General features: G+C 46.7%; 1 long non-coding RNA gene across 1 annotated transcript; it reads left to right on the top strand.

Moving 5' to 3' along the window:
* The first annotated feature begins 11,474 nt into the window (after positions 1-11,474).
* LOC120670699 lies at positions 11,475-12,109 on the top strand. The gene is made up of 2 exons (XR_005673299.1): positions 11,475-11,682; positions 11,755-12,109. It is a non-coding gene; the product is annotated as an uncharacterized LOC120670699 (long non-coding RNA).
* The last annotated feature ends 1,486 nt before the right edge of the window (positions 12,110-13,595 follow it).

Below are 13,595 nucleotides of genomic sequence, written 5' to 3'. Positions count from 1 at the left end.
CGAAGGTTGGCACTTGGTTATCAGGTCAATTAAGAGTCAGCTTTAGAGCAGAAAAATTCCATCTTCGGTTCCCATATCTCTTGTCAAATATAAATAAAGCATCAAGAAAGAGTATCTAGTCAAATATGCACCGAAGCTCTATCCCTCTTCGTCGAGCGAAAAAAGGGAGTCATCGGCACGTACCAAGCGAAGACGCTTGAAAGAAGTAAGCACGGATCGCACGTCCTGAATGGGTCCTGCTCCCCTTAGCTTCACTTCCAGTATATTAAAGTCTTCCCATGCGCAACACCGAAGGCAGGAAGGACTTGTCGCGCGAAACTATAGAGGTTTGGCCTAACACCTTTCTGAGTTCTGGGGATGTCTGAACAATTTCGCTGGCTCTGCGCCTGTGTCGCCATGTTGAACTCAGATATTCGTTTAAAATGGGCTTCGTCACTTCCATGCTGCCTCCACCACGAACTCCGGACAAGAGGGGCTATAGGAGGGCCAGGGGATAGGGGAGTAGCACCTTCTGGTGAATAAGTCTTGCCCGGTGCTCGTCGTTTCGGCTTCGACGACGACTTCAGACTTCGCCCTCATCGACAGAGTTCGGCTCGAGGAGCTCGCCGTTTACTTTGGCGACTGCGACTTCGGCTTCGCCCTCGTCGATAGAGTTCGGCTCGAGGAGCTCGCTTTCTACTTCGGCGACGACGACTTCGGCCTTCGCCCGTGTCGACAGAGTTCGGCTCGAGGGGCTCGCTCTCTACTTCGGCGAGCGCGACTTCAGGTTCACCCTCATCGACAGTTCGGCTCGAGGGCTCGCCGTCTACTTCGGCAACCGCGACTCCGGCTTCGCCCTCGTCGATAGAGTTCGGCTCGAGGAGCTCACCTTCTACTTCGGCGACGACGACTTCGGCCTTCGCCCGTGTCGGCAGAGCTCGACCCGAGGGGCTCGCCTTCAACTTCTGCGACGGCGACTCCAGCTCGCCTTTCTACTTCGGCTACGACGAAGAGTGATCCGAAGATGCGACGAGACTCCTCCGGTGCGAGGGGTGAGAACGCCCGGGAATCAAGGCTCTGAAGTCACATACGGATTTGGGCCACTCCTTGTAAATTCAGCTAATGTGCTTTATTGTACCCATCAAACCAAAGTAGCTGAGGGGCTACTATTTAGGAATAGCCCCAACCGTATTTTAAATGGGCTAGCGCAGCCCAAGCCGGCTGGGACGACGACGCCAGCGCTAGCGCAGCTAGGACCGCTGTTAGAGCCATCAAGCTAGCTCTGATGGCAAGCATGGTGTGGGGTTAGCGTGAGCCACGAGAATCAATTATCACTGCGTCACGTTAGCATGGGGAAGAGTACCGGGTTGTATGGTCTTGTTTGGTTTTGCCCCGTATTAATTTGACCGCTAATTACGGTGTCAAATAAAGACAATTTACAAAACCAACTTCAGAATCCAACGCTAGTGACTCTGAAGAATCTAATAAGTCTTTTGGCCGCGCGATTAAAGGATGGTTACTGTAGCATTATTGTAGCAAATCATCGATTAATTACTATCATTAGATTCGTCGCGAAAAGTTATGCCATTTTTAAAAAAATTTCAAATAGATTTCATTTAGTATTTCATGTATGCGAATTTTTCTTTCTGAGAAACGTACGCGCTAGGATTCTTACAAAACCAAACAAACAAGCCACCAATGTCCAATGATGATGCGCCATCGTCAGACCAGACGACGACATAGATCTCAACAGCCACGCACGCGCGCGACCAGCTAAAAAGCTGTGCGTTTCGACGCCCGAGAAGGCCCCTCGGGACCGTTACCCGCGAGCACATGCGGTTTGGAGTAAACAAATTGCTCGCCCGCGTCGGGGACGAGTAAAGGCTAAGCGCATGTATAATGGTGATTAATGCATTGTCTATGTCCGGTTTATTCCAATTTCTCGCGAGACGACGGCACAGGCTCATGCTCCGAGCGCTTGTAGACGATCACGAGTCGTTGGCCGTTGTACCGGGCAGTGGCGAGCCGGTGATGGCATAATGGATCCAGTGCTCCTGGGCAAGTTTTTCGGCGAGACGTTCTTTTCCCCCCTGAATCCACATGCCCCCTCAAATCCCCACCCACGAGCACCTATCTCCAACTGCGGCAGAATCGGTGGGCTCCCTATGGCGTCGGAGAAGGAATCCGCGGCTTCGGCTCGTGAGCTCCTTGCTGCTACCGCGGAGCGCGAGCGGAGGGACATAGCTGCACAGGCGTGGGCTGCTATGAAGCTCGAGAGCTCGACGACGACGACGATGGCGTGGGGCGAGAAGTTAGCGAAGATGGCGGCGCGGGGAGGAAGAATGCGACGGCGATGCAGCAGCAATTGGAGGAGGATCCGCCCGAAGGACACTCCCTCCTGGCCCAAGATCACCCCTGGGTGAAGCTTTGGCGCCGCCGGGAGCCTCGCTGCTAGCCCAACATCCACTCCTGTGCAAAGCTTTGTCACCGCCCCAAGATCAATAGGTGCTTCGCCTCAAGGTACAATGGCGGCATGAACTTCTCCGGCAGACCAACCTTGATGTCGTCAACCATGGCCAGTCATCTAGATTCATGCCGATCCGACCGTATGGTAAGGCTTCTTAGTACTTTGTTGTGAGAACTTTTGTTCCGACCTCCAAATTGTAGTGTGAATTCTGTCAATTTTTGTTTAGTTTGACAAGCAGTGTTTTTGCAACTGAATGCACTGAATGCTACATGGTTCATAAAGAGATGCACTGAAATGTTTTTTCTTCTATAACTTTCTGAAACTGAATACTGCAATTTTATGTTTAGTTTGGCAACCAGTGTTTCTGCAACTGAATGCACTGAATGCTGCATCGTTCATATAGAGATGCACTAAAATGTACCGAGACTAATTTCTAAATTGAGTATATTTAAAGTGAATGTACTGAGACTAATTTCTAAATTGAGTTTATCTAAACTGAATGTACTGAGACTAATTTCTAAATTGAAGCACATTCATTTGAATTTAAAGGATTGAAGCACATTCATTTGAATTTACATTTGGTGAATTTAAATTCAACTGAACTCATTCAATAAAACAATGCAAAGCAGTATGAATGCAATACAAAAAAACAACCTTATTAAATTTTTAAAAAGGAACTAATTATATTATTTTTCCTATACTAAATTTTCTGTAAAGAGAATAAATGTTGGGAAAAAAACTTAAAATTATGAGAAAATTATTGCTTTAGTTTTCCTTATAATCACATCCTAAAATTCAAAAATTTTAGTGTGTGACACACCCCTTGGGTGCCTTATGGGATTTCAGAGGCTATACTCCCTGTATTTTTATTTATATATTGCATTAGGTTTGTCTTAAGTTAAACTTGGCAAACTTTGACTAAACTTATAGAAAGAAATAATAACATTAGAATACCAAATTTGTTTCATTGAATCCATCATGAAGTATATGTTGCTAGTGCATATATTGGATAGTATAGTTCTTGCTATATTTTTCTATAGATTTGGTAGAGTTAGCTAAGTTTGACTTAAGACAAACCTAATATGACATGTAAATAAAAATGGAGGGAGTAGATCTTGGCTGTTTGGCCAAAATATTGAGGGTATTAGAGGTTATACTTTATTGCATGCACGCACGCAATGCAGCTAGCAGGCGCATTGATTTCTTGGTTGACGCATGTGACGCATGCAGCTTTGCAGTTCAACTTGGAACTTAATGGTTGTTTGTTCTCCATTCTTTTCTTTGTTCATTTTTATTCCCTTCCTTTGCTTTTTTTCCTATTTTTTGTTTTTCTATTAGCCCGCATATACGGAAAGTTTTTCCTTCTCCATTTTACTTATTTTTCCTTTTGCATTATTAACTTCATTTTCTTTTTTCCCTTTTAATTAGTTTCACTTCTTTTTTGTAGTTTGTATCATTGTATTTGTTTCCATGTGAACTACTTATTCATAAGAAGAATGGCTCGTACTTTGTGTATTCTAATTTTTTTTTGCCGTTATAGGTTTATGGTAATTATTTTTGAGTAAATTTCACCGGCGGTCCTCGAACTTGTTCCACGTTCTCATCCCGGTCCCGATACTTCCAAAACGCACATTCAACACCCTAAACTTGCTTTATTGTATCACTGCCGGTCCAAACGGCCCCTGTGCGTGTCCGCTCGCTAATTCACGGTGGCCGCCAGCATTCTGCAGCAGCCGCCCCTGCAGCAGCAGTAGGCCGTCATCGCGCGCGTGGACGCGGACACTTGCGCACCCGCGTCGCCGGCTGCGAACCACTGGCAGCAGCTCAAGTGGAGGGACTTCCTCGCCGACTTCGCGTCACCGCGTTCCTGCGCCTCCTGCACGAACTCCGGGAGTGCCAGCTGCAGCGCGATGCTGGTGGTCTCGCCATGCCCCGCGGCGCCTAGCCCGCTTCGTCTCCTCGCGCGCTGCCGTCCTCGTCTCCGACGCCTCTTCCCACTATGCCGTCCTCGTGCTCCCGGACGATGACTCCGCACTCGGGCTCGGGGAGAAGGTGCTGGCGGCCTCAAATCGGCCACAACGCGCAAGCATGGCAGGAGCAGTGCGCAGCGGCCACCAGCCTCTGCTCCGCGTCGCCGGGCGGGTTCGCGGCCATCTTCATGACCGCGAGGTAAGCAGCGGCCGTAGCGCGGTCGCCGCCGGCTATGGCGGGTGCTGTGGACGACGAGACAGAGTTCGCCGGCGACCTTGATATGGGCACGGAGTTGTTGTTGCTCGTCGCGCTCGCCATGGGAAGAGACGGCAGCAATGCAGCGGTGATGGATTTGAGCTCCTGCATCGTGTTTCCCCACGCTGAGGTTGTGACCAAGGAGCCGCACGCGCTCCCCTCCGCCTCTGCCTCAGCGTAGTCATCGTTGCCCGCAGCTGTTTCTTGAGCTCCTGCAGCAACACCATCTGATGCTGCGGCCGGTCATCGCAGGCCTCGCAGCCGGCCGCCGCGTCCTGTCGCAGCTGATGCTGCGGTTGCCGCCTCACCGACGGCACCTGCGCCGCCGACCTGACGCCGTAGCCATAGCCGTAGGCGTAGCCCCAGCGAGGGTCGCACCATGCGGGGTCCGTGCCGCCGAGGACGCCCAGAGCACGCAAGGACAGCAAAGGAAGCCGCACGGGAGCAGGCAGCCCATCATCTACGGGTACCTCAACTCCGAGGAGAACAACCCCACCATGGCTGACAACTTGGTGAGGATGTGGTGCGGAGGTGGCCGGAATTCAGCTGAAGAGCGGGACCAGTGGCGGCGGCGTGCTGGCGTCTCGATTCCAAGTGAGGCGGCAGTACTTCGGTGGCCGACGAGTGACGAGGAGCGGTGGAATCAGTTCACCTCGACGTGGGGAATCTCGTGGTGGTGGTGGATTGAGCCGTCGAGGAGGAAACGACGGCGGCGGGCTCCTTGCAGCTCCGGTGGGCTTTTGCGGCGGCGGCACTGTGACACCTTAGGTGTCAATACTTTTAAATCCAATCAATACACCTTAGTTAAAGTTAAAAGAAAAATTTGGGAAAATAATTCAAGAGAAGGGTTCAAATAAAAGACCAACTATTGCATAAGAAATGAAAGGAGAAAGAAAAAGGGTGAAAAGCTATTCAAAAGTTAATTCAAAAATATGCACAAAATTTTAGTTGGCTCATGGGAGGTGTTTCAATTGACATGTGCTCAATTGAACTTCAGCCAAAATCAATTCAAAAACTGAATAAAACTAAAGTCCTTTTGTGCAAATATGCAAATGTACCAATAGTTCAAAATGTGAGTTTCAAATGAAAATTTGCATAACACAAAAGTTGTATATCTTGAAAAGTTATGCAAAAGTGGTATTCAACACTTTTCCATTTGAGCCCTCCAAATAGGAGATAATTTTAGTTTACCGGGAGGTCCCTGGAAATTTCAGAAATCGCAAAAGAGCCCCCATCTCCATCTCTCTCTCCCGGCTGGCTCTGTTTCGCCCGCCGCCCGCCGTACGCCGCCGGTGGACTTCGTCCACCGCGCGCCCGCGGCCAAATGGACCCGGGGAAACCTCTCCACGCCACCTGGCCCGCCCCTTGGCACCTCCTCGCGCGCACACGCGTCCCAGGCCGCTCCCGAGCCGCCACGACACCCCGGCCGGCGCAGCGCCGCTGCCTCCTCCGCCCGCTCGCCGTCGAGCCGCCCAGGACCAAATCAACCGCCCCCAGTCACTACATTCCTCACACAGGAGCTCTTTGGCCTATAAAAACCCCCAGAGCTCCACAGTCGCGCCCCTTCTCCTCCTTCTTCTTCCTCCCGCCGCTCCGCCATGGCCGCCGAGATCCAGCTCTCGCGGACCGGCTAGCCCAGCCCCACATTGCCCCCTCCGACCACCGCAGAAGCTTCTCCACCTCCTAGTTACGCTCCACGCGCGCGGAATCGAACCCAAACCCCCTCCCGACGCCGTTCCCCTCTTGCGCCGCCGCCGGCGAGCTCGGGCTCACCGCGGACTGGCTAGCTCCGAAGGAGACCGAGCCCGACAGCTACCCCAGAAGCATCCACGAGCTCACGCGGTGCTCGTGCGCGCCTTGTTCCCCTACCCCGAGCCCTCCTTCACCTCCAGCGCCGGCGAACCGAACAACCGACCCGCCATCAACGCCGACGAGCTCAAACCCGTGCACCAAACCCTCGAACGTCGACCAGGGTAGGTGTTCCTCGATCCTTTCTCTCCCACGCGCCTCCCCGTGGCAGCCCCGGTAAGCCCTGCACCGCAGAACACCACCGGCAAGATGCCACGGCGGAGAAGGCCGGCGAAGGACCCGGTTGTAATTTGTTTTTTTCGTTTAAGGGTGTTTCTGCAAGTTTTTCAGTGTATACCAGTGAACTCCTAAAATGCGAAACAAATCACAGAAAAATCAGAAAAATGCAAACTCAACTGATCTGGATTCCTTGTAACAAGATCTACAAATTTTGTAACATTCACATTTGCAGAAACTCAACCGAATTTAATCTAGGGAAAAGAATAAGAAAACCACCTTATGCATGTTCATGAAGTTCTACCCATCAAATGACCTTGATTTTTGGATATGTTGTCATTAAGGGAATTTTAAGATCACAGTAAAAAGATGGCACCCAACCAAAGCAGTATCATATGGGAACAATCAAGATTCTCTAATCTGTTGTTAGCTTTTTCGATTTAATTCAGGAAAATATACACATGAACTTGCTCTGAAAATTTTTACTACAGACTTGTGCCACTGAATCACTGCTAATCTCTAAATTTCAAATTTATTAGAGTTCATGTGCTATATACCATGATTTATGCTGGTTTAATCAACTTAATTCCTCATATATAGTTCTTATACTCAGAAAAATCTATATTTATTTCTGGAGTCTCTTTTTAGCTCTGTGTTTCTGTCTAAAAATTTTGAGCTGCAGTTACTGAGTTTTGCTTTGTTGAATAATCATGCTTAGCATCTTAGGGCTAGATTTACTATTTTTTGTTCTGAGTAATCTACAATGTTTTTGATCATTATTTTTGGGCACGATCTTGTCTAGAGTATGCTCTACCTGTAATAAAAAGTTCATAAGCAATACTGGTTAAATGCACCTTGAGAAATTTATGCAAACTCATGCTAAGTTCACTGAATAACTAATTTATCATAGTGAGTTAAATCTTGAAAAATTTTCTGGAGTATGTTTAACTCATGTCTAGTCTCTGGTAAAAATTTGAGAGCCATATCCCTAGTAAAACTCTCTGTAGAATTAATCTTAGTTACAAGCTTGCTGTTTTTATTCTTTTTATTACCTCAGTTACATAAGTGAATAAAATCTGGAAAAATTTCAGTGCTGAGTAGATGCTGTGAAGTTGCTCTCGTAAAATTTGTAGCACCATAACCCATATTAAACGTTCTGTACAAAAAGATGAAGTAACTAGAGTGATCTACTTGCATGAATAGTTATAGTTTTTGCTTTATGGTTAAATGCTGAAATCTATACCATAAGTACTTATTTTGAATCTGGGTTACTTTAGTGTTTCATCACTAGCTCTTTAGTAGTTGTGTTGATAAGAAATAAGGGAAGCATGCTATATGTTGAAATTGAAAAATGGAAACTAAAACCCCCCACTCATTCATGAAGAAACGTAGTTAGGTTTACTACTCTATAAATGACTGCCCATGAAATAAACTGTTGAAATCATCACTTAAGTAACTTTTGTTGGACTACAACTTTATCGTGAAGGAAAGAAATTGTTATCCATGAATAACTCATAATCTTGCATGGCATATAGAAACGGTTAATCTTGCGGACGGTGACTACGAACTGGTGCCCGCGGACTCTCGTGCGGATCAGGAGGTCTCCTTGAACTGTACTAACTTGTCTCAAGACCTGGGCCAAGCCCCAGAAGCTTTTCTGCCTGACAGTGCCCAAGAAGGCAAGCCCCGGAGCATAATCCCATTATTTTTCCGAATTATCTTTCAGCTATCTATTTATTAATGTATGGTAATAGTTGGTTTTCTGCATTTAAGTTTTCTAGGCGTTGATCGAAAACCTTAGATGCATGATCCATAGGAACCTATGTTTGATACCGGATCTTTGTATCGACTAGTTGCCATGCTAAATAGGTACGGTAGAAGTCGAGTGGTTTCCTGCCTCTCGCGAGCAAATAGGAATTGTACTGACTTTAATTCCTGTTGAAATGTAAGGACAACGGGCGGGGTTGTGTAGTTGTGATACCCCGCTGGTGTAGTCAAAAATGGCTAAGGTCGCGGTGTGTGGCTCATTTCGTTAAGCGTTTGAAAGTACTAGCCACATACCGAGAAATATGGTAATCGGTAAGCTGAAGTACCTGATTGGACCGGCGAGTGGAACGATCTCGCACCCTCCTGGTAGAAGTAGGATTTATATTTTTGTCGCGACGTACGGGTGCAGAGTGGTCGGACTCTGTAGTCGGGGAGGGTGTTCCGGATCCACGGACTGGAAAGAAAGGGGAAAAGTAGCGTGGGCGGGAGCGAAGTCGATCCCCATGCGTGTGGTCTAGGTTCCCCTGGCCAGGTTGAAATTCGATTCGGAATCGTCCGCCTCTCACGGCATGAGATTGCTTAATGATTTCGGTCACATAGAGTAACAAGTGGAATATGATGATGATAATACTGCTGGTTGATTAAATGATTGCTCTACCATGTTTGAGTAGAGTTAGTTGCAAATTTAGAATGGTTAATTCCACTAGAATCTGGCTAAGTAAAACCTGAAAGTAAGGATCAACACTTAGCGGCATTTTTGGCAAACAAACCCTACCAACCAAAAAGCCTTGCATGTCTAGTTATCGGACTATGTTATATCCGGAGACGGGTCAGTCTTGCTGAGTATTAGTATACTCAGCCTTGCTTGTGGCACTGTTTTTCAGGTACTAACTTTGAAGATCTGTTTGCGAGTCTTACTTGGCCTTGTACTCTGCCTCCGGGTTGGTCTGTTGAGTGGGATGGCCCTTCAGCTGGTGCTGACCACCCTCCCGCTGAGTGACGCATCCATACGGGCTTTATCGATGCGTCACGTTATCTCGCTAGTTATCTTTGCTGCTTCCGTTGAACATGAGACTTAAATAATTGAGTAGTTGGAACTCCGTGGTACTTTGTTACTCTGAACTTGGTTTGTAATAAATTTTCTTTCCGCTGCAATCACTCTGAGATGTATGAAATGGTTTGTGTTGTAATCTCTGGGCTCACCTTCGTGTGAGTGTTGTCTGCTGATCCTGGAATAGCGTGGCTTTTATCGAGGCTTCACTCGAGGAACTACCGGTGAGTGCCAAATTGGGTCAGAGTTGCTTAGCAACAAAGATCAGTGCACCCAGGCCCAGTGGTTTTGGGTGGTTCCACCACAGGCACTGCGCAAAAAGGAGCAGGCGGCAGCAGAGCGTAAGCATGCGGACGAGCGGCAGCAGGGACCCGAGGAGACAGGGGCACGAGCTTTATGGGCGCGTGGATCGAGGATGGCCGGCGGCGGAAGGGAGGGTATGAGCGAGAGAGGTGCTCGGCTCGGGGAGGCCGTTTGGACCGGCAGTGATACAATAGAGCAAGTTTAGGGTGCTGAATGCGCATTTTGCAAGTACCGGGACCGAGATGAGAACGCGGAACAAGTTCGAGGACCGCCGGTGAAATTTACTCATTATTTTTTAACCTTGTAGACTCACGATTCAAACTATTTTTTCGCACTATAGACTAATGATTCGAACTTATCTTCCTTTTATTTTATTGTTGTTTATTAATTTTCTTCCTATGTTTTTTCTTCTCATTTCTAATGCTCCAGTAAATATTTCTTCACTAGTATATAATCTATCTTCCTCTTCTCATCTACTCTTATTTCCATTCTCCATTTTCTTTCTTTCTTTTAATTGTATTAATAATTGAATTTGCTAATATCATTTCTAATTATTTCTTATCTAATGTTTTATTTTATTCTTTTTTTATTCCGCTTTTTTTACCTATTCTTTATATACCTATCCTCTTTTTTATATTTTTTATATTCTTTTGTTATTCAATCTATCCACTAATTTTTTATAGATAATAATATTTTATTCTGTGTTCATAATAATTGTTCTAGGTGTAAAATTTATTTGTTCGCTTGGTAGATTAAATTGTTTCGCCAATTGACTCATTTGTTCGCGATATTTTACTATTATTTCTATATAATTAAATGTTCTTGGTATTAAATATTTTGTTTGTTGTACATTATTATTTGTTCGTTATGTCTAATTTTTTCGTTAAAAAAATTATTTGTTCATGTTATTAAATTATTTATTTCCAGTAGCTGAACTAATTATTTAATATTAAAAATATATTTTTAAAAAATAACATTCAAATATAAGTAAATGTGATCTTGTTTCTTGTCATAAAAAATAATGGTACAATCCTTTTTTATCAGGATGCTCGGTTTAATAGTTATAATTTTTTATTTTTAAAATTGCTTGCATGTGCGTAGTAGATTCTCAAATCCATATTTTCAAAAAATTTATTTCAATGTCAGCAATCTTATCTACATCTACATGCATGCATGGATTCTCTCCAACTTAGCTAGCAACATTCCGCTAATGGGCCTAATTTATAGTCCAAAACTATATCTGCGCCCGTAGGGCATTAAGGCACCACATTCAGGCACCTGAAGTGATGGATAATCGCTCCCACACGTGAGACCCCGAGCAGATTCACAAAAGCGACGGGGAAGCTGGGTTATGAATCCTTTTTGGCCTGTCGACCCACAGCTTTCCCTAAAATTGTTCCGTTGGGAAATAATCCCATTGGAATGAAAATTAATATTTGTTCAATTGCATCCTTAGTTATTAGGACTGGATCGGACCGCCGGTCGGATTGAAAAAACAGCAAACCAGACACTACACTGGCCCGGTTCACTTAAAAGACCATTCGTGCAATCGAACCGGTAAAAACTGGATGAATCGGCTGGTTTTTTATAGAATTGGTGAAACGGCCGGTTCCATTCAAACTGGACTGGTTTCGTATTTTCCCTATTTTACCCCTCTGTCGATTGAGCATAGCCTTATCTAATTAGGGGTATAACAGGAAAGACTGAGTTCTTCTCAACATATGGGAGGGAAATCTTTGCATTTGGCGCCCGGTACTGGTAGGCGGTGGCGCATCTGAAAAAAAGGGCGGTGGCCGGCGGCGCATCTGGCTTGCTGGTGGTGACAAGGGCGACGGCCGACGACAGCCGTCGAGACGTCGATCCCGTGCGGCCCTGGCGCCCTGCCTGTTCTTCGTCAGAGGTGGCTCTCCCCCTCATCCACTGCTTCCTCTTGTAGGTGTCGCCCTGTCCCCTTGGTGGTTGCGTGTCTGCGTGATTCGGCGGCCGGTGGCCGGGGCCAGCACGACGCTTGCTCCATGATCCAGCCCGCCATGGCTCCACCTCCGTGACTCCTCGTCCGTGCCATGCGGCGGTGCGCGCCCGGCGGCCGGAAGAGGGCCGCTCCACAAGCAAGAAAGCAAAGCCAGCACAACATAGCCAACGGTTAGTTTCCAGAGTTCCAGATTCAATACCTTATTGATTCAATTTGTATAATGTGTGTTAGGACTTGAGTTAGAGACTTCGCAGATTTAGTCAGAACATTAAACCTGCATGCAACTCAGTAGGCTAATGAGTAGGATATTAAATGGATATACTATGCTGTGTTGTTTATTATGAGTTTATCTTCGCACAATGGATTCTTCCGGAATTCCAAAAACAATTGACAGCATCCCAAGTTCAACACCTATAACTTGCTATTTATGAGCATATTTTACTTATGATCAAGTATGTACTGATAATTATTATATTTATATCCATGACCGGTTTAGTTCAACGGTCTAATATTTTTGAAATGGCAGTTCAAACGGTTTGTAACTGTTGAACCTGTGAACGATTGAACCGACACCCTCGCCGGTTCGATTACCTTTCCGATCCTAATAACTATGGTTGCATCCGATCTTATCTTTAAAAATAAAAAATAGTCAACTGGAACAAATTATTTGATTGGAAAACGAAAAACATAAAAAAAACTGAACCTTTAACTCACCAGTGGGCCGCGAAGTCCATCCAAAAGCGGCACAGAAGTGAGTGGGCCGCGCGCGCGACCCTGAGTGAGTGTATTTGCGTCCACCACACCGACAACTTTCCAAGTCCGCCGCCGATCGGCCGGCCCTCTTCGACCAGGCTGCATCCGTGCCGGGCCGAATCTCGTGCCCAACTAACGGCCCGCTAGCCAAACCGACCACGCGACGCTCGGCCCAAGCAAGACTCCAGGCTAAATTTCTGGCCCAAGGCGGGCGCGCACTGGAGTTTTTTCAATTTTTATATTTTTTGTATTTTTCAAAAATATATATTTAATTTTTTTTTCAGATCTGGCCTCCTGCCGCCAGTTCAACCGGCGGAATGTTGTGTCGATTATTTGAACACTAAGATAATTTCAAATGAAAAAGTTTGAATTACAAAGTTGTAGATCTTGTTGAGGTCTATAATTTTCGTATAAATTTTATTTCCATCCGAATCCATATGAATTTGTTATATTTTTTTGAAAATGTGCTACAGGAAATTGCTACATTCCTCCGGTTGATTTGGCGGTAGGTCGCTACAGTGCCAGTGAAAACCGCTACAGCACTCTTTCGCCAGATGAACCGGCGGTATGTTTGCTATAGTGCTCGTGCCACCAGTTCATCCGGCGATACCTTCATTCCGCCGGTTGAACTGGTGGCAGGAGGACAGATCTGAAAAAAAAACATATATTTTCAAAAAATCAATAAAATAAATAATTTAAAATTTTAAAAAATTCCGCGCACGGCGTCGAAGCCGAACGCCGGCACGGCCCGGCCCGGCTCGGCCTGCGCGCACGAAGAGTCCGAGGAGGAGGTAGTGTCTGGCAACCGAACCGCTACGACTACGAACGCGGAACGCGAGCCGATGGATCAGCCCGCCGCCGGCGTGCATGGCGAGCTGGTGCTGGTGCGGCGCAGCACGTTCTGTGGTGGCGCCAGTCATCACGGTGCCGCCGCCTAGGCTTGTCGCATGCGCGCGCTCCGTGGTAGCGCACGCAGGGAGCGTCAGAATAAAGTCGTGCTTTGCTGCCTGCCTGTGGCTGGCTCCCCTCCGGCCCGGGCTGCTTCAGAGCAA

Source organism: Panicum virgatum, chromosome 4N (assembly GCF_016808335.1).
Source record: "Panicum virgatum strain AP13 chromosome 4N, P.virgatum_v5, whole genome shotgun sequence".
NCBI lineage: Eukaryota > Viridiplantae > Streptophyta > Magnoliopsida > Poales > Poaceae > Panicum > Panicum virgatum.
Note: the sequence above shows the minus strand (reverse complement) of the source record. Positions and strands in the feature narration are given on the sequence as shown.